The 20,819-nt window shown below is 45.0% G+C and overlaps 1 protein-coding gene and 1 long non-coding RNA gene across 6 annotated transcripts in view; one reads left to right on the forward strand and one right to left on the reverse strand.

Annotated features, from left to right (window-relative positions):
• Positions 1–2,999, reverse strand: part of MYH10 (myosin heavy chain 10) — a 73,086-nt gene extending 70,087 nt beyond the window's left edge. Inside the window, exon 1 of one of the 5 annotated variants that reach the window (XM_083597664.1) lies at positions 2,632–2,999. The gene's annotated coding sequence lies outside the window, so the exon portion shown is untranslated. Of the gene's footprint in view, positions 1–2,312; positions 2,499–2,631 lie in introns of those variants that run through there. The other 4 variants (XM_083597661.1, XM_083597660.1, XM_083597663.1 and 1 more) reach the window with 4 other exon arrangements.
• Positions 2,820–4,900, forward strand: LOC310755281. Its single transcript, XR_014544274.1, has 2 exons — positions 2,820–2,906; positions 4,125–4,900. It is a non-coding gene; the product is annotated as an uncharacterized lncRNA (long non-coding RNA).
• The last annotated feature ends 15,919 nt before the right edge of the window (positions 4,901–20,819 follow it).

The following is a 20,819-nucleotide window of genomic DNA, read 5'->3' on the forward strand; positions in this document are numbered from 1 at the left end:
CGGTGGCACGGTGGCAGCAGGAGGCCCCATTAGCTAAAGTGGTGCTTCAGGTTAAGAACAGTTCCAGGTTAAGTACGGCCCTCCGGAACGAATTAAGTACTTAACCCGAGGTACCACAGTATTGCCATGCATTCCGGCATGCAGGTTAATAACATTTCCTGCTCTGCTCTGAACAAACAGGTCACAGTATTCTCTGCTGGGTGGCTGCTTTGTGCTGACTTGTTCACCACCACCCTGGAACAATTTTTACTAAGAGTCCTAACCCAGCCTAAGCCTCTCACCATTTAAAATGAAGTACAACAATTTTAAAGGAGGCAGTTTTAAGAATGATGCATGCATTGGGTTGTATTCAACCAACTTTTACTCAGAATGAACCCAACTTCATCACGGGCATTCATTTCAATGGGTCTACATTGAGTACAAGTTAGTTGAATACAACCCATTCAAGTCTATTCTCCTTCAAGGGAGACACCTACATGTCAGACTGATAAGTTACTATAACTGAATAAAGTGTGAAGTCATTCAATCCACCAGAGGGCCATGAAGCAGCCTGCCTTACTTGCTGCAGACCAGATGAATTCACATCAGTAGACCAAGAAATGACTACAGTAAGCACAGCTAAGGAGGAATAGTGCTTTAGAATAAACTGCTCAAAAGAAGGTTCCAAGAAGGAAAATAAGGAGAAGTAAGGTTGCTCCAATTGAAGCTAGAACCCAAATAAGTCATGCCCAAAGTAAGAGCCACTAGCTCTACAGACGCTACAGACAAATTTGACTGAAATCAAGATGGCACCTTTGAAAACACATGGAGACATCTACAGCAGTATTATACTAGCGGGGCCCTATACTTCCAGCTGCCCTATGAACGTTTACATACATATATATATATATATATATATATATATATATATATGTGACAGCAAATTGATAGGCATTTATTTTTCCTTTCTAGGTTAAAGCTAGAACTCCAAAGCAGGCCCAGGTGTCATTCTAATACAACAAAGTAGCCCACCAGCACGTGCAACCAACATACAACCAATGTTCCAGCTGAGTGCATCAGCTAGTTTTTAGAATCTAGAGCAAAGCCAAGAAGGAATCAACATTAAGGTCTGGAAGAATACAGTCACATGGCGGAGGGGTGTGTGTGCTCCCAAATGGGTTACCTGGGCAACCTTAGTTTGTCACACAGTTGGATAGGACCTCTGTTGTTTGCCGTTCAGAGAAACCAGCACTAAGTGTTAAGAAAAGATCACTTGTCAGGCTACATCACTCTTTTCACATCATCAGACAACAGTGACTAGAATAAGAAAAGAGTAGGGTAAACGATGGGTGGGGCGAGGTTTTAGAGGTTCCGTGCAGCCATTTCAAGGACATTGAAGCATCTTACATACACCTGGAGCATCTCACATGAGGAACAGAACAATGCTACGTAGCCCACTAGGTCAAGCAGTTTTGCGTGCTTGTTGTGAACTGGCCGGTAGTTTCGAAATTAAGTGGTAGCAGCTCCCAAGTTTGGAACCAGTTGTGACCAGCACCCACGGTGAAGGACAAAAGGGCTGCGTGACAACTTCCCAGTCCTCACCGGGAAGATGGAAGGAAACAGACGCCGCCAACCCACGGAAGGGCGTCAAGACCTCTTCATTGGGCAGGGAAATTATTTGGAAAAGCGGGCTTACGGCTAACCGGCGCCTTCCTAGCGGCCACACAAAAGGCAACCGGAGGGCGGGAGAGGGTAGCGCCCCTAACCCCAACCCTATATACGGCCCCCAGAGATGGATGCTACCGAAACCTCAGCCGCGTACGGACTAAACCGATGCCTACCCCTCTGGCTTCAACCGCTCACCCTACCCCACGCCGTCAAGCAATCCCACCCACCCCTTAAACAAAGGGACACGTGCGCTTTTCGGCGACCCGGGCCCCGAACAGGCAGCCCTTTTGGATGCGTCTGCACCGGCGCGCATGCAGCGCGCTGCAAGGGAGGGGAAGGGAAAGGACGGGAGGTGGGAGACCATTACAGGCGAGCCCCATTCAGTTGCATTTCCCAGGAGGGGGGGACGTGGGCTATTCGTTTCGCGCACCTCCCTCAGAAGGTGGAGTGGGAGGGGAGGGCGCATGAAGATGAAGGCGAGGCAAGCGGGGAGGAGGAGGACCGGCCCCCCGTCTAGGTGGGAGCAGAGACCCCGCTGCTTTCGCCTCCCCCCTCCCCATCTCGTCCAGGCTAGGCGGGAAAATGTGGGGGAGGGGGAAAGAGAGGGGGGCACCCGCAGCTTCCCCTGCTTCCGCCCCGCTCCTTCTTTTCCCCGCACGCCTCACCTCTTCTCCGCGCGCGCGTGCCCGCGCCGTCCTCTCGGCCGCTCGAGCTGGTCCGCTGTCTGCGGAGCCGCCTCTCCCCCCAGCGCGCGCGCGCTCGAACCGACTCCGCACTACCCGCCCCGCCCCCGCTCCCGGCGCCTTTAGCGCCACACCGAGCACTCCCCACCTCCTCTCTGGCACCGCCCACCAATAGGGTGGGAAAAAAGAAAGTTGCTGGGCTGCCCCGTTGGTCGCCTCGCCCGCCTATCGGCGTCCTTCCTCGCCGCCTATTGGTCTCTCCCTTTAGACCCGCCCCCGTCCAAGCCAGGCTCATAGCAACCTTCGCAAAGCTTCTCGTACGAAATTCCATCTCCTCCCGCTTCACCGACCCTTTGCGAGGCCTCGGATTGGCTGGCTGCCTCTGCCTATCAAAGGGAAGCAGCCCTTCCAGTGCTGGGCGTCTGACTCTTGTCACCCGAGCGTATTGGAATAGAGGCGGGACATTGGACGGCTGCGGTTGTCCCGTTTTGCGGTGGCTGCTCCTCCTTTCCTCGCCGAGGTCAAAGCGAGCCCGGACCAGAGTGGCGCCGCGCGGGGTCAGGTGCAGCGGCCGGGGTAATGCGCGCGCGCCGTGCGGCCGAGAAGCGCTGCAGCCTTTGCTCCCGCTGGGGTGCATGTGTCGCATGTAGCAGCACCCCGCCCACTTGCGCCGCATGCATCTGCAAGCAGCTGCAGTTGCCGCGCGCGCCATCGCCCTCCTCCCTCTCTGCGAGCCTACAGCGTGGCTGGTGAAATTAGGACATGCACTAGCGCGATGCGTGTAGCGGGCTGCCCATCCTGTGGTGCTGCGTATAGCGCTGCGGGAGCAGAGTCACCCAAGCGCTGAGGCCTTGGGGTACGATGCGCGCCGCGCCCCACCCGCTGCATAGGCCGTGGCGTTGTTGCAAATCCAGACCCTGCATTGACTCCCTCCTTCCCTCCCTCTTACAGACCCCTCTACTTTACACATCGTCCGTGCTGACCACTTCCCTCAAACCTGAGGGAATGCTTTTTGCATTGCATTCCTGCAGTGAATTAGATGTCTTAAAGTACCACTCCCTTTCTCATGGAAAACTACCCTTTCATTCATCTGGGAGGTGGTTTTCTGCAAAGACTGCAGTACAAATAACGTCATGTAAATAGCTTTTCCTCGCCCATTCCCTATGCAACAAATCCCCCCCCCCCTTGAGGGTCTGTGTAGAATGATTGTACACCCACCAGGAACCGAGTTCACACCTCTGATATCTCTTGGCCTTGGCTCCACCCTCTGCTTTTTGCTGCTCACAGCTACACTCATTCTCTGCCAGTTCACGTTCATACCACACATGCACATAATATATTGCCAATAACTAGACATGGAGACTTTGACGTAAAGTGAGTGATTGATCACAATTTAACCATAACATGCTTTTCTTGCATGATATTCTACAGGTTTAACCAATTTGTTCCGAATGCTACTGATAATTAAATGCAGAGTGGCGGGAAACTCTGTGTGTGTGTGCACGCCAAAAAGTTTATTTTTAAAATCCAGTGATCATACTTTGTAATCTCAGTTCAGCAACAGCAAGGCTGGCTTCTGAATGTATCTGGAGAGGACTTGAGGTCACTGAGAGAGTTCACAGGGCTAATTGGATCTGGTGCTAAGGAGACTGATCAGGTGAAACTCATTAACAGGGTTAATGTATATACTGCACTTCAAAAGAACAAAGGCAAATTCTCCATCAAGAAAAATAATTCAATAACTGATACAAATGTTTGTATATGCTCATAATGTGTTTTGCTGTTTCTAATTAGGGGAAGAGGTATGGTACAGAACATAGAAGCACCAGTCTGGAAATTCTACTTGGACCCCAGCTCTCTGAGAGCCACTCCCACTTCCCATCACATTTTCAAGCTTCTCTTTGCAAACATGGACTAAAATTTGCTTTTAAAAATAAAGCCAATGATTTATGGGTGCTGGATTTTTAACCCAGAATTAACGTCTGTACTAGAATGTTTGTATGGAAATCCAGACATGCTCAGTCCTATCATTTGAAAGTCTAGGTCAATGGTTCTTAATCTTTCTTAGACATGGACCCCTTGGAGAATCTGCTGAAAGCTGTGGATCTCAGAAAAAATGCACAAAAATACAGAATTTTGCATATACCATATTTTTCTGTGTATAAGACGCCCCCTACTTTTGGGGACCCCAAATTTAGAAAATGGGCACTATCCCTGTATAAGACACCCCCATATTTTAAACCTTATTTTAAAGTTAAAAAAAAAACACTCCTAGATTTATACACTGAAAAGTACGGTAATTTTATTGCATTGGTGGATTTGTTGGCTTCCAGTTGAAACTTGCTGAAACTCCTCAATCCATGAACCCCAGGTTAAAAATCCCTGGTCTTAGGTTATTTGAAGAAAGAACCTGAAACCTTTAAAGGCAGGTATTTCTTTCACTGTAGAGTGAAAAGGGGATAATTCAGGCTGCTGTGAGATGCCTTTGTGAACAGTTTTTAAAAAGAAGAGGGAGCTGACACTTGTTTATTTTCTTTTATGCAATAAAATGTATGTATCACATGATGGAAGGAGGGGGGGGACCCATGAAATGGTTTACAAAAAGATAAAACAAAAAAAAATTAAAAATACAACAGTGCTTTAAAACCTATGAAAGTTAAAATACTAAAACAAATTAAAATTATCTCAACTTTCTTAGCATCTTGGTAGACTTGCCTAAACAAGAATGTTTGCAACAGGTGTCAAAAAGGGTACAGTTTATGGCTTAGGAGAATGTTTTCTTCCATAGAAAGTGTTTATTTACTTATGTATTACTGCACATATATGGCATTTTCCTGTTAAGGGTGTACAATTTAAAATACAGTACTAAAAAATGGAAAAATACAAAAAACGAAACAGCAAAATTGACTCAGACCAGCCTGGGCTTCAAAGCTCTTTTGCAACAGAGCTTTGAACAGATTCTTCAGATCTGGAAGAAAGGTGGCCAGAGATCAGCACTTAAGAAAAGGAAATGAGTAGGGTTGAGCAAAACCGATGTGGTAAAAGCTACCTAAGCTATTTCTTCCTCCTTTTAAATAATTTTAAATTATGCATACATGAACAAACATACAACATATAATACATTCTCCATAGTAAGAGCATAAATGTAGAAAGCATTAAAAATTATATTACTTTAGTTCTATTCACATAAATGTGTATCAAATTTGTACTAAAGCACTGCCAGTGTAAGGCAATCAATATTAATTTATTGTATCAATCCCAACTTAAAACGTGCTCCTTATAGCTGACAAAAGGGGAACTACGCCTTTTACAATTGCTCTTTTTTTCTGTCTTCTGCCACTTCTTTCATTTTGTGTGCCTGTTTCGCCATCCTTTCAACATACCATATGTTGTTGAACCATTCTAGACTCACCTACCTCGGAATAGTAAGCTTTGTTGAATTCAGTGAGACTTTCTTAGTAAATTTGTAATTCTACATAGGCTTGCTTGGAAGTAAGCCCCAGTGAACACAGGCGGGTTATTTCTGAGGAAGCATGCATAGGATTACACTGTAATCCATCACTAGTTATATGCAGAATACACCCATTGAAGTCAGTGGAATTAAGTAATTTAAGTCCCAACTCTGTCTACGACTTAGTTGGGCATCACTCTATGCTACAAATAAGAAAGTCCTAGGTTTAAATGTTGTGTCAACCATGAATTCACCATGTATTCTTAAAGCACTCTTGAACTCACGTCTCCCACCCATAATATGGAACTAACAATACATGTGAATCTATGTGAAGTACTCTGAATACTAAGCACTATTCTAAATAATAGTAGTCTTGATTCATCTTTGCCACCCAGCCCTGAACTTTCATAGGATTTTCTGTGAACATTATGCTCCTTTCATGTCAAGTAATATCACTGTTTTGGGTTAAAGCAATGGAAACTAATTAAACAATGGAAACAAACAATATATGTTTTTAAAAATTAAGCATTCTTAAAAGGAAAGAAGATGAGGGCTGAGACAAGGGCTTGCTTTTTCCATTTTTTATGTGCTCTCAAATGATAGATTATATTATAATCTTGACTTTAGTAGGAGTTTTTTTGCTGTCTACAGTTGGAATGGAAGCCAGCTGGATTTATAACCTAAATAGAGCAAGATTTTGCAGAAGCAGGAGAGCCGGTGGTGTGGCTCCTTTTACTTCCTTGAAGAAATGGATTTGGTCATATATGGTGGGGCGAAGAACTCTGTGCAACAGCGGACCAAAGAACTCTTTCCATTCCCAACTGTTTTCACATTTCCTTCTTAGCACCCTCCAGTGCCAGCACCATCATACAGAACCTGGAGGCCAACAGCAAAATCCCTTTGGATTACGCTTAAATTTGAAACTAACTGACAGGGAGTGTATTGGAGATAAAGAGCTTAGAAAAGAATGAGGGATCCAAGTTTTGTTAAATGCTTTGTGCTGATATATGGCTATGACTTTTGTGAAAGTTTGCTTTGTGGGGTGACTGGAGTTCAGTTCTTGCACTCAGAAACTTGCTCTTCACATACTTTGTCCAAAACAGCACTTGCGTTCGCAGTGTGCCTAAACGTGCCCTGCTCATGGTGGCTAGGTCCCTCAGAGAGAAAAAGAAGAGAGAGATGGTCCTCTGTCTTTTCAGGTGTCCCACAAAAGACCATAGATGACAAGTAATCTTGCCAGTAGCATATGCCCCCAAGTAAATGTGAGACAAAAGCATAGGAGGGAAGACAATTCTATGGATGCATTTTTCAACAGTGCTTCTTGTTAGATTGAATGGGTAGCAGGAGCGCATGTGATTTGATTTTACAGCAGGGGTGCCAACTGGAATAAAATATTGGGGGGACAGATAAACCCCACCGCACATAATCACATGGCACACACCATTTGAATAGCAGTGCCTATCAACTGGGGGGGGGCTGGCCCCTAGGAGTTGGCTCCTATGTTTTAAAGTACACAGAACCATCAAAGTAGACTTGTTAAGCACATTACAGTTTAAAGTTTAGCAGCAGAAGTGTTTCTGAGCCATACATTTTTAAAGCAATAATTAAGTAACGCTCTACATACGTAGTTAAATGAGGAACATGACAGTAAATCAACACAGTCACAAAGGGGAATTGCAGGCAAAAATAAAATAGATGCTGGACCACATGAAATTTAAAACCATAAACAGTTCATAAATTTTGTAATGATACAGGTGAAAACCATCAACCAAAAATGACAACAGGGTGATGGAGGGTAAAGGTAAAGGGACCCCTGACCATTAGGTCCAGTCGTGACCAACTCTGGGGTTGCGGCGCTCATCTCGCTTTATTGGCCGAGGGAGCTGGCGTACAGCTTCCGGGTCATGTGGCCAGCATGGCTAAGCTGCTTCTGGCGAACCAGAGCAGTGCACGGAAATACCGTTTACCTTCCTGCCAGAGTGGTACCTATTTATCTACTTGCACTTTGACGTGCTTTTGAACTGCTAGATTTGCAGGAGCAACGGGTTTAACCCACAGCGCCACCCGCGTCCCATGATGGAGTATATGTTCACATTAACTCCTACTCCACTTCCAGTGCATTCCCACTTCTAGTTTTTGAAGTCACATTCACATAGTGTTAGCCACAATCCATATCTAACCTGTAAAGGTAAATGGACCCCTGACCATTAGGTCCAGTCATGGCCGACTCTGGGGTTGCGGTGCTCATCTCTGGCAAACCAGAGCAGTGCATGGAAATGCCGTTTACCTTCCCACCAGAGCGGTACCTATTTATCTACCTGCACTTTGACATGCTTTCAAACTGCTAGGTTGACAGGAGCAGGGACCGAGCAACGGGAGCTCACCCCATCGTGGGGATTTGAACCGCTGACCTGATTGACAAGTCCTAGGCTCTGTGGTTTAACCCACAGCGCCACCCATGTCCCTTCATCTAACTTGTAGTTTCTTGATATATACAGCTGTTTGATGTGTGTTTTCCCAAACCAACTTCAATCCAATTAGAGGACTTGAGCCACATTCATTTCATGCTTAAGCCAGGTGCATACAATGGAGACTGCCATTGGCCATGCACAGGTAACAGCTTAATAAATAGGAGTTCTGCAAGGAGGGTTGCAGTGACAGGGTGGAGACTTCCCTACCGCATCTCTGATGTGAACACTGTACAAATGCAGCTTGAAACACAGCGTAAGGGATGACCTCACTGCATTTTAAGTCACTAATGTGAACATACCTGAAGTACTCTGTGTTTCATTCAACCTAGTTTTAGCAGCACATTGCCAGGATTTGTTCTCTGATACAGATCAAAGAGCAGGTTAAATTTGTTCTACAATTCTAAGATTTTTTTAATCTCTCTGATAACTTGTCGAACATGTTGTTTTATTTCCAGCTGTGCGGTTCATCATGTAAGAAGTATTATAACCTTAAATGCACAGTAATGCAGAGCCACACGTTTCAGGGATGGTTGTAGAAGTTATAATAACCTGGTTTGGAATCACTCTGGAACTAAACAGGAATGGTTTGACCTCAGTGTGTTGTGGAGAACTCTGCAGGGGTCACAAAGACAGTGTCAGAATTCTTGTCTCTGTTATTCCTTACTCGTCATTTGAGTCCATGCGAGTCACTTCACTTCTCTGCTCAGCTGGTTGTCTCTCTTCCTGGGGTATTGAATCATGAGTGTTAATTCAAGCTTATGTGCCAACTATTGGAATGTTTCTTTGATGGACATACTATTTTAGTCCTGGAACCTTTCAGAATGGAACTCAGTTGTCCTAAAGCAAGTTTGGATGGCCATTTTTGGCTTTGGTGAAAAACACTGAGCTAAAAGGCCAGAAATGTGTTTATTTTTTATTGGAAAAGATAAAAAAGGGGAGGAAGAATCCAGGATTCATCATTGTGGGTAGAGAAAAACCAGAACTTAAAACACATACACACATTTCCTAATGTTCAGATAGAATTATCCAATAATAAGTTTTAAAATGTTAGCCTTCTTGCTGAATATCCGACTTTTCTGTTTAAGACAAAAATTGCACTCAGATATCATTAACCTTATTTCACAAATGAAGCCTGTTCTATTTACCTTTATCTTATGTATCAATGGGGAAAGTGAGGGTTCCTTTTGTGTGTTTTATATAGATGAACTTCATTATCTTTCTAGGAAGATAGCCTCCCCCCCGAAAATTTGCATAGCAGCTAAAACAGGAATGGAAAGGTTTCTTATTTAGGATTGCACAATAGCAGTGGGCTATGCTTTTGCAAAACTGAGGTCAGATCAGCAAAAATAGCACACGGTACAAGCTGGGAGTGAGTCAGGGTAGAAGCAGCAGGGGCCAGAGCATGGAATTTCACTGGAGTTATTCATCAGTGGTTGAGCAGTTGCCCATTGATGGATGTCAGCTGCCCAGGTTTGAACATAAATGTTCAGACAGTAGGACATTTCCTGGTCATACCATTGAGTTGCATACAGCTAATGATTGTGTGCTACTAGCATGACAAGCTAACATAGTTCTATGAGGCACTTAATTTTTCCATGTTGTGTAAGAGTTGTGTTAAGAAGTCAACTCTTTGTGTTGGGTTCCCCAGTCCCAGACTGAGTGCAGAGTTTGCTCATAAAACCGGTTGGATAAAGACTCAGTGGAGGGCTCAGAGTATGTTGGAGCCACCCAGCTTTCAGATTGCTTGAACTCATCTTTACAAGTGCTTGGTGGGGCAGGAGAATAACCTGAATCAATGATACAGGATTATCACCCATAGTAGGGGGATGAATAGTACTCTCATAAACAGGCATAGGCACACTTGGCCCTCCAGATGTTTTGGGACTACAGTTCCCATCATCCCTGACCACTGGTCCTGTTAGCTAGGGATGATACGAGTTGTAGTCCCAAACATCTGGAGGGCCAGAGTTTGCCTATGCCTGCTCTTAAAAATTCGATGCCATTACCTAATCTCAATGACTTAAGGAGCTGAGGCTGCATACACACTACACTTGTAAGGCATATTCAAAGTACATCCTCCCCTTCAAAGAATTCTGGGCACTGTAATTTGTTAAGAGTTGCTGATAATTTCAACTCTTTGAGGAGTAAACTAAAAGTGCCTGGAATTCTTTGAGGAAAAGAATGTGCTTAAAATATTTCAAATGTGCCTTAAAATTGCATTGTGCACACAGCCTCTGATGCCACCAGTACCTTCATCGAGACCAAATCCATCCCAGCTGATGGAAATTGGAGAGTCTTTGATTTGTCCATTTGAAATGTGAGCTGACAGCAACAATTGAACTAAGTTTAATTATTGATTGGATCACACATTCGTTTAATTAGCCAGCCAATATTTAGATTTCAGCAGCTAACATTGGGTTCATAATGGATTAGAGCTGGAGAAGAGGAGTAGTTGGTTCCAGGCCAAACTAAAGAAATGGTCAGATTGCAGGACTTGCCATCAAAAATTTTGGGCCTCAGCCACTTTTTCCACACTGAACTATTAGAGGCTTGACTATGAAGCCATAGTTCTTAGATTAGATGCATGCCTCCAGTGGTTTGAAGGCACCTTAGGATGCCAAGATTTTAGCAGTCGGCATTCTATTGTGTAAGAGCAGAGACCAGAGTGAGGTGACCTCCAGATGAAAATATGTGACCAGGGTGAATAGCCTTGCCACAAAAGAGGAGCGTGAACTTAATGGTTTTGTCATCATCCAGTCTTAACATTCTAGGATTCCTGGCGTTAAGAAACAGGTAGGATCAAACACCCCAATGCCTGAATCATGGTAGCACTTTCATTGTAAATAGGCTTATGGGTGGACCTGGGCTAAGTACATTCCTGAGGACCCCATAGTACTTGGCAAGAGAGGTTTCTGTCTTTAGAAGTACAATGGTACCTTGGGTTAAGAACTTAATTCGTTCTGTAGGTCTGTTCTTAACCTGAAACTATTCTTAACCTGAAGCACCACTTCAGGGCTTCCTGCTGCCGCTGCTGCACGATTTCTGTTCTCATCCTGAAGCAAAGTTCTTAACCCGAGGTAATATTTCTGGGTTAGCAGAGTCTGTAACCTGAAGCGTATGTAACCTGAAGCGTATGTAACCCGAGGTACCACTGTAATGTGCAGCCCTCGGATCTCTTCGTTGAGCTGCCTCAGGAGTTAAGGAAAAGAGAGCACACCGAGTGAGTGAGAAGACAAAGCAACTCAGTGCCAGGAACACCATAGCAATTCTAAGCAGTGTCTGTGATATGTACACCAGTGATCTTTTCCTTAGTGTCTTATCCACTGACTATTACTGGGATGGAAAGGCTGATCTGGAGCCAAAGGGGTTTTTTCTCTCAATGTGTGAAACTCACTGAAGCATGTGATGTGCCAGGTGACCATCGGTGGCAGTAAAATGGCCTCCTGGTAGCGCCTGCACTTCTGAAGCATCATGAGTATCCTTGCGGTCTGTGAGCTGAAGACAGTGGCTATTGGTCTGCATTAGGAGAAATGAGTGGCATTTTTTAATATCCACATACATGTCAAGAATTTTGCTTCTCCGGATTTGTTATTTTTAATTTAAATTCTCTGTCAGGGTCCCAAGGAGGCTGCTTGCCATCCCTAGCTTGAACGTATATGGGATCTGCAATGAATTACGGCTGAATCCCCGCCAGCCCCTTTCTGGTAACATTTAAGACAACGCCTGGCCGGGGACCAAACCTCGTCTGCTAGAAATGCACAGCTAAGCTCTGACAGGAGTTAAGCTACAGCAGGATGCATGTGGGACTGAAACAAGTTTGGGGATATGGGGCAACAGGTTTGGGGATATGGGGCAGCAACTTCTGTGCTCAGTAGTCGAGTAATCCTGTAACAGGAGGGAGAGTTGTGAACAAAACAGCTTGCCAAATATATCACTTGAGGCAACTAGGAGGGAAGGTCTGGCTCATTCCCTTCCAGTTGTCTAAGCCTGAAATGCACCAGCTCTTACCCACCCCTCAAGGTCTTGTCAAGCTTTTCTCAAACAGACTTTTCTCTCAGAAGTTTTTGCTTAAAGCAGGGTGGGGAACCTTTTTGTTGTCAAGAGCCTCATTCCCTCAGGAGTAATTGGGGGGGGGGGGGGAGCCAGTGGCATGTCAACAGTGGGAAGGGCCAGAGCCAAAAGTGGGTTGGATACCCTCTCTCTCCCCCACCTCAAGTAGGATTCTGGCTTGGGAAGAGACAGAATGTTCTTGTCAGAAGTCTGAACAAGTCACTTGCAGGGCTGGGTGTAATTTTAAAAGTTATCTGCATGTGGCCTTAGGGTCTCAAGTTGCCCACTCCTGTCTCAAAGTCTCCTCTCAGCAGCTGGATGAGCAGGGAGAGGGGTTTGTTTGTTTTTTGGTGGGGATGGGGAACATTTGGAAAAGTTGTTTTCTATGAAAAGAGGCTACTAATGAAGGCTCTGAAGACCCACTGATCCTTGTTGAGGTTTATTATTATTTTTTCAGTTTATATCCTGCTCTCCCCCCCCCAAAGACCCCAGAATGGCAAACACAACTATAATAAAGCATTGCCAAAAAAAGTCGTAAAAACACTTATTTCAGAGTCGCCAGGAACAGTGTCTTTGAGACATCAAATGCCTGGTTAAAGAGGAATGTGTTTAAATATCCCATGAAAGTCAATAATGAGAGAGATGGGGAACATTCCACAAATGGGGAAGTGCCGCTGAAAAGGCCCTGTCATAGCTCATCACCAACCAGACAGTTTCTGGTGACAGCACTACCAGAAGGTTATGGAAGAAGAAGTTGAAACGCAAGTCAAGTGTACTGTGCTACTAGGTACTGCTTAAGTTAAAGGCCAAAAAGTCTCTTATTCCAGAAAAACACAGCTCCTTAGGTGTCTTTTTTGCATCAGACACTAATCTCCTAAAGGCCTGTTTAGAATCAGGCACTGGCAGTTTCACAGAAGAGACCTGTCTTCACAGAATGGAAATTGCACAAGGACAGGTCTGCACACGAAGCAGAATTAGTAGAGTTCTGAGTGGATAGAACAGGCTGCTCTACTCCAGATTGCAGTTTGTTCCAAACATCCTGGAAGATTTGGGGGGGGGGATATCCCCCTCTGCAGTCTGAAGTACAAGTCATTCTGTGACCACATCCCTGCTATATGCCGCCTGAGGTGTGAAATCACTGGGGTAAAAAAGAGGAAAGGAGGTCTGGGCATATGTTTGTAGACTATACCGCTCTGCCGCCTTTGGGCTTTGGGCAAATCAGTAAGTTTCTTAAGACATCCCGTTACCTTCTTGAGCAATGGGAGCATTGCAAAGCCAACTGCATTGGAGTATTGATGTGAACAACCTGAATGCCCTGTTGAACCCACACAGTAGTATGGTGGTACTTAGAGCTTTGAGAGTCATATATTCCCTGTAATTGCTTTTCAGCATGAAGCCACTTTAGTAAGGTCAGTCTGGAGGATGCTGTGCTTTTCAGTCCAGTGGGTAGCCATGGTTAGCACTTATTCCAGGTACAACTGTATTTTTGCAAAGTGGCCCTCTGCAATCTGCTACGTGGAAAGGGTATCATTGCCCCTTGCGCAAAGGCCCTCCAGAGTACGTCTTCCCCACTGCTTACTAACCACCTTCTTTCAAGAGTCCTTGTTGCAGCTGCTTCAGCCTCTGTGCAGCTTGTACTTCCTTTCTCCACTGCCAGTCAGGACAGCGCTGAAGAAGCAGTGGCCTCTGCCCCTGATTCTTTGGGGGCAAGGCTGGAGAGCACCAGATCTGCTGCCATGTGGATAAATATTTGCTGTTTCATACCCCTGTTGAAGGTCAGCTGCCATCAAGCGGCTCCTGTCAACGTGCAATTAAGCCAAATTCCACCCTGATTAACTGCTGTGCTCCTCTGTCTTGGAAAAAGCCAACTGCTTAACCCTTCAGGTACCAGCTGAAATGCAAGCTGCCGATTTAAAGCAAGATCAGGGTGCGTGTTAAGTGTTGAAAGAGTTAACAGACTGGGTGAGCACATGAAACCAACATGTCACTGAGAATAAATTGCCAACTGCCCGCTCCTTACAGGGAATCATTGCAGAGCCAGGTACAGCACAGGCCCTGTACAGAACAGGCGGCACTGTGTCTAGAAGAGAATCCTATCGTAACACCCTCCTGGCACACGGTGATGAGATTGCTTGGTTTGTGAGGGCTAAGAAAGGCCATTTTCTCCAATTATCCATGGTACGGGAGTTCACTGGAAAATTAGAGGGAGAAGGCTTTAACTGCCCTACTTCATCCTGCTTGGTTAAACTGAGGCTTCAGGTTAGGCAGGTTTCCATTGTTAGAGGAGTAGTTTATTTACATCTGCTGCTGCTGCTGCTGCTGCTGCTGCTGCTGCTGCTGCTGCTGCTGCTGCACCTCCACTGGAATCCACCAATGTGTTACAAGTTCACAAAGCAAGAGTGCATGCTTTGGATCTCTTAGTAGTGAGACATGGCTGATCTAGGTCACCCAGAGGTTTCACTGTTCAAGAATTTCCTTGTTGTGTCAGTCCAAAACCCACCTAGTCCAGCCCCCATTGTCATCAGTGTGTACTAGGTGGTCCACTATAAACTGATCAGTGGCATGGTTTGTCCTCTGCCAGCTCCTGTTGCACATTAAAGCCACTTATTTTTAAAATACAGGGGGTTGGGCTTTATGGAGGAACTGCTGAGCCAAAGGCCATAGCTTAGATACCACTTGAGTCCTGGCTCAGGCAGCCCAAGCCATGAGCAGGAGAACCTTATCCAGCTTGTGTTAGTAGCCTTAAACTTGGCATTTCCTATTTCCAAGGGCTTGGCCAGCAAATACAGCTGCTGGTTTATATGGTGTAAATGCTGCCTGCTGCCTGAGAGATCTTGACTTACCTAGTACAATTGTTGGGTGTCACATTGCCATGTCAGGCAGTGTGGGAAAATTATAGCTGAAGATAAATGAATTGTGTATGTATCCTGTCTTTAGCCTGCTTCACATCGTACATGCTCACCAGCAAACACCAGCAAAGACGCAGACAATCCCAGTGCATGGGCACCAGTGTTACGAGCACACAAAACATACTTAATGCATGCTCATAAAATGTATGCATGCATTTTAATTCCCCTCCCCCAGAAATAATGGTTTTTCAGTCACATACCACTCTAATTAAGGGACACGGGTGGCGCTGTGGGTTAAACCACAGAGCCTAGGACTTGCTGATCAGAAGGTTGGCGGTTTGAATCCCTGTGACGGGGTGAGCTCCTGTTGCTCGGTCCCTGCTCCTGCCAACCTAGCAGTTCAAAAGCACATCAAAGTGCAAGTAGATAAATAGGTACCGCTCTGGTGGGAAGGTAAACAGGATTTCTTTCGCTGCTCTGGTTCACCAGAAGCGGCTTAGTCATGCTGGCCACATGACCCGGAAGCTGTACGCCGGCTCCCTCGGCCAATAAAGCAAGATGAGCGCCGCAACCCCAGCGTCGGCCACGACTGGACCTTACCACTCTAATTGCACAAGGACTGTGAACAGCAGCCTAAGACCATATACTCTGTCCTTGCTCTGGTAGCTTGGAGATATGTAGCATTCTGTATCCCAAATTCATGGCTTTCCTGAAGGCTTGCTGTTAGGTAGTGTATATGGACTCATTTTGCCAGATACCTGATCTCTCATCCTAACACAGTTTTTAAAACAAAGAAACCCTCAACGTTTTGAGTGTGGTGCTGGTCAAAGGGGAGGATCTCACCCCACAAACCACATACATCACTGGAGGTGCTCTTTTGCCTTTGATATTATTCCAGATTGAATTCTTTTTCTGTCCCCCTGCTTCTTGGAATCTTTTATTTGGAAGGGAAAGAGAGGCTCAAATATGGCTGCTTGAAGAATTCATGATTTGCAGAGTCCGCTCATCAAATCCACATCTATTGGACTAACAAACATATTGGAATGCAGCTGTCCTTCAGATTTTAGAGTGCTCCAAATTCTGCAATGCAGATTCCAGCTCAAAAGAGGAACTGAAATGCATATCTTGAGAAAAAATACATTTTGGAATTCATAAGAAATAAATTACACTTAGAAATGTTTGTTTTGTGTACAGTATATGTGCGCTCCAGTAATATCCCTGTTATGTCTCTGCCAGCTGATGTCAACTACAAACCTTCACATCCACCTTCAAGATAGACTGGCAATGGGAGCTAGATCTTAGCAGAATCTTAGAGATGAAGCATGTGGTTATCATCAACAACACAACAGCCCTGTGCAACAGGCAGGCATGAATGATCCTTAAATGTGGCCCAGCTTCATTTCCAAAGAGGTTTCATGAGTAAGTAATGTCCCTCTTTAGAATAGAGTGGGATGGTAGACTTAGCGTTTTTGGGTGTGTTCACATTTCCATCTTAGACTGCAGTGATGTTGTTTTGGTGCATTTCACAGCTCTTCACATCAACATGGCTTCAGTTGTTTTCAGTTGTGTACATGCAAGGAGGACCAACTTAAGGACTCCAGTCAGTGTGAAGCTGGCTTGAGAAGCAAGTCATCAAACTAGTATCAAGTACTATACAGGATACATATGAATTTTGCATTGGGTGGTGTGAATATGGATTAAAAATCCAGCACGGAAAATGCATCGAGTGCACAGCAAACAGGAGTGTGAACACAACCTTAGGTACTTTGGGTAAGCATTACTCATTTCTCCTTGACAGTAGACTGGTGAAAGGTCTTGAACCTGCTGCTTATACTTGGTCAGTCTTAAACAAAAGCTTCTCCCCTGATTTTTGCTGGGATCTGCCCTACAACTTTCAAAGCATTGGGTGATGGATGTATTCTGCACCTAGTCTTGTGAGGTTTATGTCTTGCCATGGCCTCACTTTTCAGTGCTTGGTAATGTCACATATGGAAGCAGCTTCTCCTTATCTCTGCCCTGACTAAAATAAACCAACCAGCATGAGGGAAGTTGGGAGGGGGGATTTCCAGTTTTCTCTCCATATTTAGGCTCCTGCCTGCCCACCGATTGTGATTCATTTATGCCTTTGTGCTATGGCTGATCGCAGCCCTGCTCCTACTGCAAAGAACAGTGAGTGATAGAGAAATATTGTTCCCTTTGTTCTCGCCAGGTCAGCCAGATGCTTCGGCTTTGATTGTGTCCAGATGTGCATTCTTTTTCTCGGTTTGTTGTGGCAAGTCAAAATAGTGTTTCTTATGAGGCACCTATAATAGGCAGAATAATGCAGAAGTAGACAGGGTGTTTGTCAAGGGAGTTTCCTGTTATTCAGGATCGCTTACTACTAGCTCAGCCAGAGAAGTCAGGGATTAATGAAGGGACTCTGGTTCCTATGCCAGAGCTTCCCTGGGGCCTCGAAGACCCAAGCCTTCAGCCTGTCCCCATTGAGCTGAAAAGGCTTGTGCAATGCTGAACCCCACCTCCCTTCCCTATAGCTGAGTACACAATGTACACAGGCTGTGCATTCAGAAATATAAATAATCTGCATTTCCATTCTGTCTCAGCTGACATTTGCTCAAGCACACAAAGAACTGACCTAGACAATTGGTTGACTAGAAGGGAGTCAGGTCTGCTCATGATTAAAAAATACTGTAGGACCCAAGAATAGTAGATTTGGGTGTCAGGAAGTATGTCAACTATATATCCATTGGAATTGTGAATTTGGGTGTATGTGTGTGTGTTTTTAAAAGGACCCAGAAGGCTATGAGTGACATGGCTTTATAGACATGGCTTTATGTTCTGTCCTCAAGCCCAAGTATATACTCTGCATTCCTCAAGAGTCTCTTCTCCAACTTCTCTTGGGACCAGTGGAGGACCATTGTTGTCTTTCTGCTTGGAGCTGTGTTACACTGCTAGATGATGTCTACCTCTCATGCATTTTGCCTGCTAATATTGCAGGCAGGAATACCAGGCCTTCTGAAATGCAATGCTTGACTTCAAGGTGGACAAGTTCAGCCTTGTGGGAAACTCAGCGATTGAGCCTTAGGTGGCATATATGTGCACATGCCCATGAGCTTCGTGCTTGGATCGGGTTGTAAGATGATTCTGATTGCTGCTGAAGCCACCGAATTCCCAGATTTCTGGAGGAGCTGAGAACCAACATGGTCTAATGTGACACAACTTGAAGCCTCATGGAAAGTTCTTGCTCTTCTTCTCAGTCAGCACCCTCATAGATCTCTTGTTAAGTCAGATTTGGAAAGGAGTTAGTCTCTTCAGTGTTAGCATTATTACTAAACCCACATATACTACAAATTGGAAACTGTCACCAGCTACAGTATTATTTACCAGTAAGGCTATCAGTCAAGATTATGTACCCTGGACTGCTTCTGTACCATCAGGACTGAGCCCTAAACCTCTTGGCTTCCCAGTCTCTGTCTGCATTGTTCATTCAAAGGCTGCAACACTTTTTTAGTAGCTGGACTACAGCAATAGCATAACATGGCAAACTGAGCCTTGATTTAGAACCAGAGCAGATATCAGGAGCTTATATTCCTTGGAAATATTTATTTAGAATAGAGATAGGAAACTTGTGGCACTCCAGATGTTGAGCTAAAAACCCCATCATTGGCTATGTGTCTAGGACTGTTGGGAGTTGAAGTCCAGCCACATTTGGAAGACCACAGGTTTCCCCATCCCTGGAATTAGAATATGCAACTGAAAACAAACAATTGTATAATTAAAAATCACAGCAAAATACTTAGCCAGAGAGGACTAAATAAGGCAGGTGTTTATTTTTATGTGATTCTCATGGATAATTTAAAGATGCATTCTCATTGCAGACATGCAAAGCAGAAGCCTAGCTCTGCCTTCTGGCAAGCTGGCAATGTCAGGCTGCCCAATCAGGACATGTGAATACATATTTCCCAGAAATGATAGGCTGAACATGTCTGAAAACTGAACACACCCCAGGCAGGTTTCCGGACAACTTCCATGGAAAACTTTATCAGGAAAGCCCCAGGGATCAGAGGGGTGCCAATAGATAAACCAAAAAATTTGCTTAAAGTTTGATCCTTGCAGAACAGCTTAATCCAAGATACAAGAAAGAAGGCGAACTAAAATATTAACATGTGCTGTTTAGCAGGCTTAGTCCCAAGAAGTGGCTTCAAGCAAATCTTTTTATTCTAATTAACTCCTGTCTAGGGAGATGTTTACTCCCATGGAAGACACCATAACACCAAAAATCGAGGTGTGTACAACAGCTTGAGATACGATCACGAATCTGAAAATGAAATATTACTTTTTTTAAAGGATAGAAGGCATTTTTAAAAGAAGCCAGGAACATACCAGTTTTCCAAACCTGGTGTCCTCCAGATCATGTTAGACTACATTCCTGACCATTGGGCATGCTGTCTGGGACAGATGGGAGTTGTAGTCCAAAACACCAGGCACCAGGGTTGGGTACCGCTGGTATAGATCATGATGATTCTCACTTTGCCCTATAGATTTGCTACAAGGATGTAGTGCAGAGTTTGAATACATCACTATCAAGGACAACTTCATAACATCTGGTGAGGACGGTTGACCTTGGATTTGAGGGCCCTGGAATTAAGCAAATGATGCACTGTGCAACCTCAGGCTCATACGTGTAAGGTGGGAATTACATGTGTGTGAGGGCAGACACAACAAAGGTTGCACTAGCCTCCCCATGGAGTTTGGTATTACTGGGAACTCAGGGATTTGCAATGTGGGCCAGGAGGCTCAGATCTTTGCCTCCAGTCATGCTTCCAGTCAGCTAGATGGAATCTGGTTGAATCTGCACTGGTAGGATCTGGTTCACCCCTTACAGTGGTGGCACCATTGTTATCGGGCTCCTGTGTGTAACATGAGTGTGCAGATGTCCCAAGCAGCTATTAGACAGTGGTTCTAACCATACTTAATGACCGGCGAAACAAAACTCTGCTCACCATGTTTTGCCATTTAAAGTTCATTTTGCTTTTAATTAAGGGGGATGGAGAATTCTTGGCTCAACTATATGAAGTCTCCATGTTGCACTTTATAAAAGAGAAAAAGGAGGAGGTGGCGAGGAACATGTCAGCATGGTGTAAGAAGAAAACATTTTCTCTCTCTTTGGATGCTGCCTTCCGCTGAGTCAGACCATCTAGCTCAGTATGGTCTTCACTGACCAGCAATGGCACTCCAGAATTTCAGGCGCAAATTCCTCTCAGTTTCAGTGCATTTCCATCTGCCCCTCCACTGTATTGTTTGTTCCTTTGTTTCTTAAGGGCTATGTGGGCTTCATTGGCCTGTCAGTGTGGCAGACTCCACTGCAGCAAGGCTCCTCTTGCCCACGTTAAGTTGTCGGTGTTGTGCTTTTGCTGCAGGACAGAGGATGAGGCAATAGGAACCCCACGCAGAGCTGGCTGCTGCTAAAGGCTGAACGTCTGTACAAGTACAATACATCTTGCTTTCATTCTATGGAGACAGACAACCAAGTGCTCAAGGCCCAACTGTTCCAAGTACTGACAGGATCTCTCCACAGTCTAAGAAACATGATTTGCTGCAGCCAGCATCTCTGGGTGGGAAAGTGAAGTAGTAAACCCAGGAATGTGAGTAATTTCAGCCAGTGAGTGCT

Source organism: Podarcis filfolensis (genome assembly GCF_964270895.1).
Source record: "Podarcis filfolensis genome assembly, chromosome: 2".
Lineage (NCBI taxonomy): Eukaryota > Metazoa > Chordata > Lepidosauria > Squamata > Lacertidae > Podarcis > Podarcis filfolensis.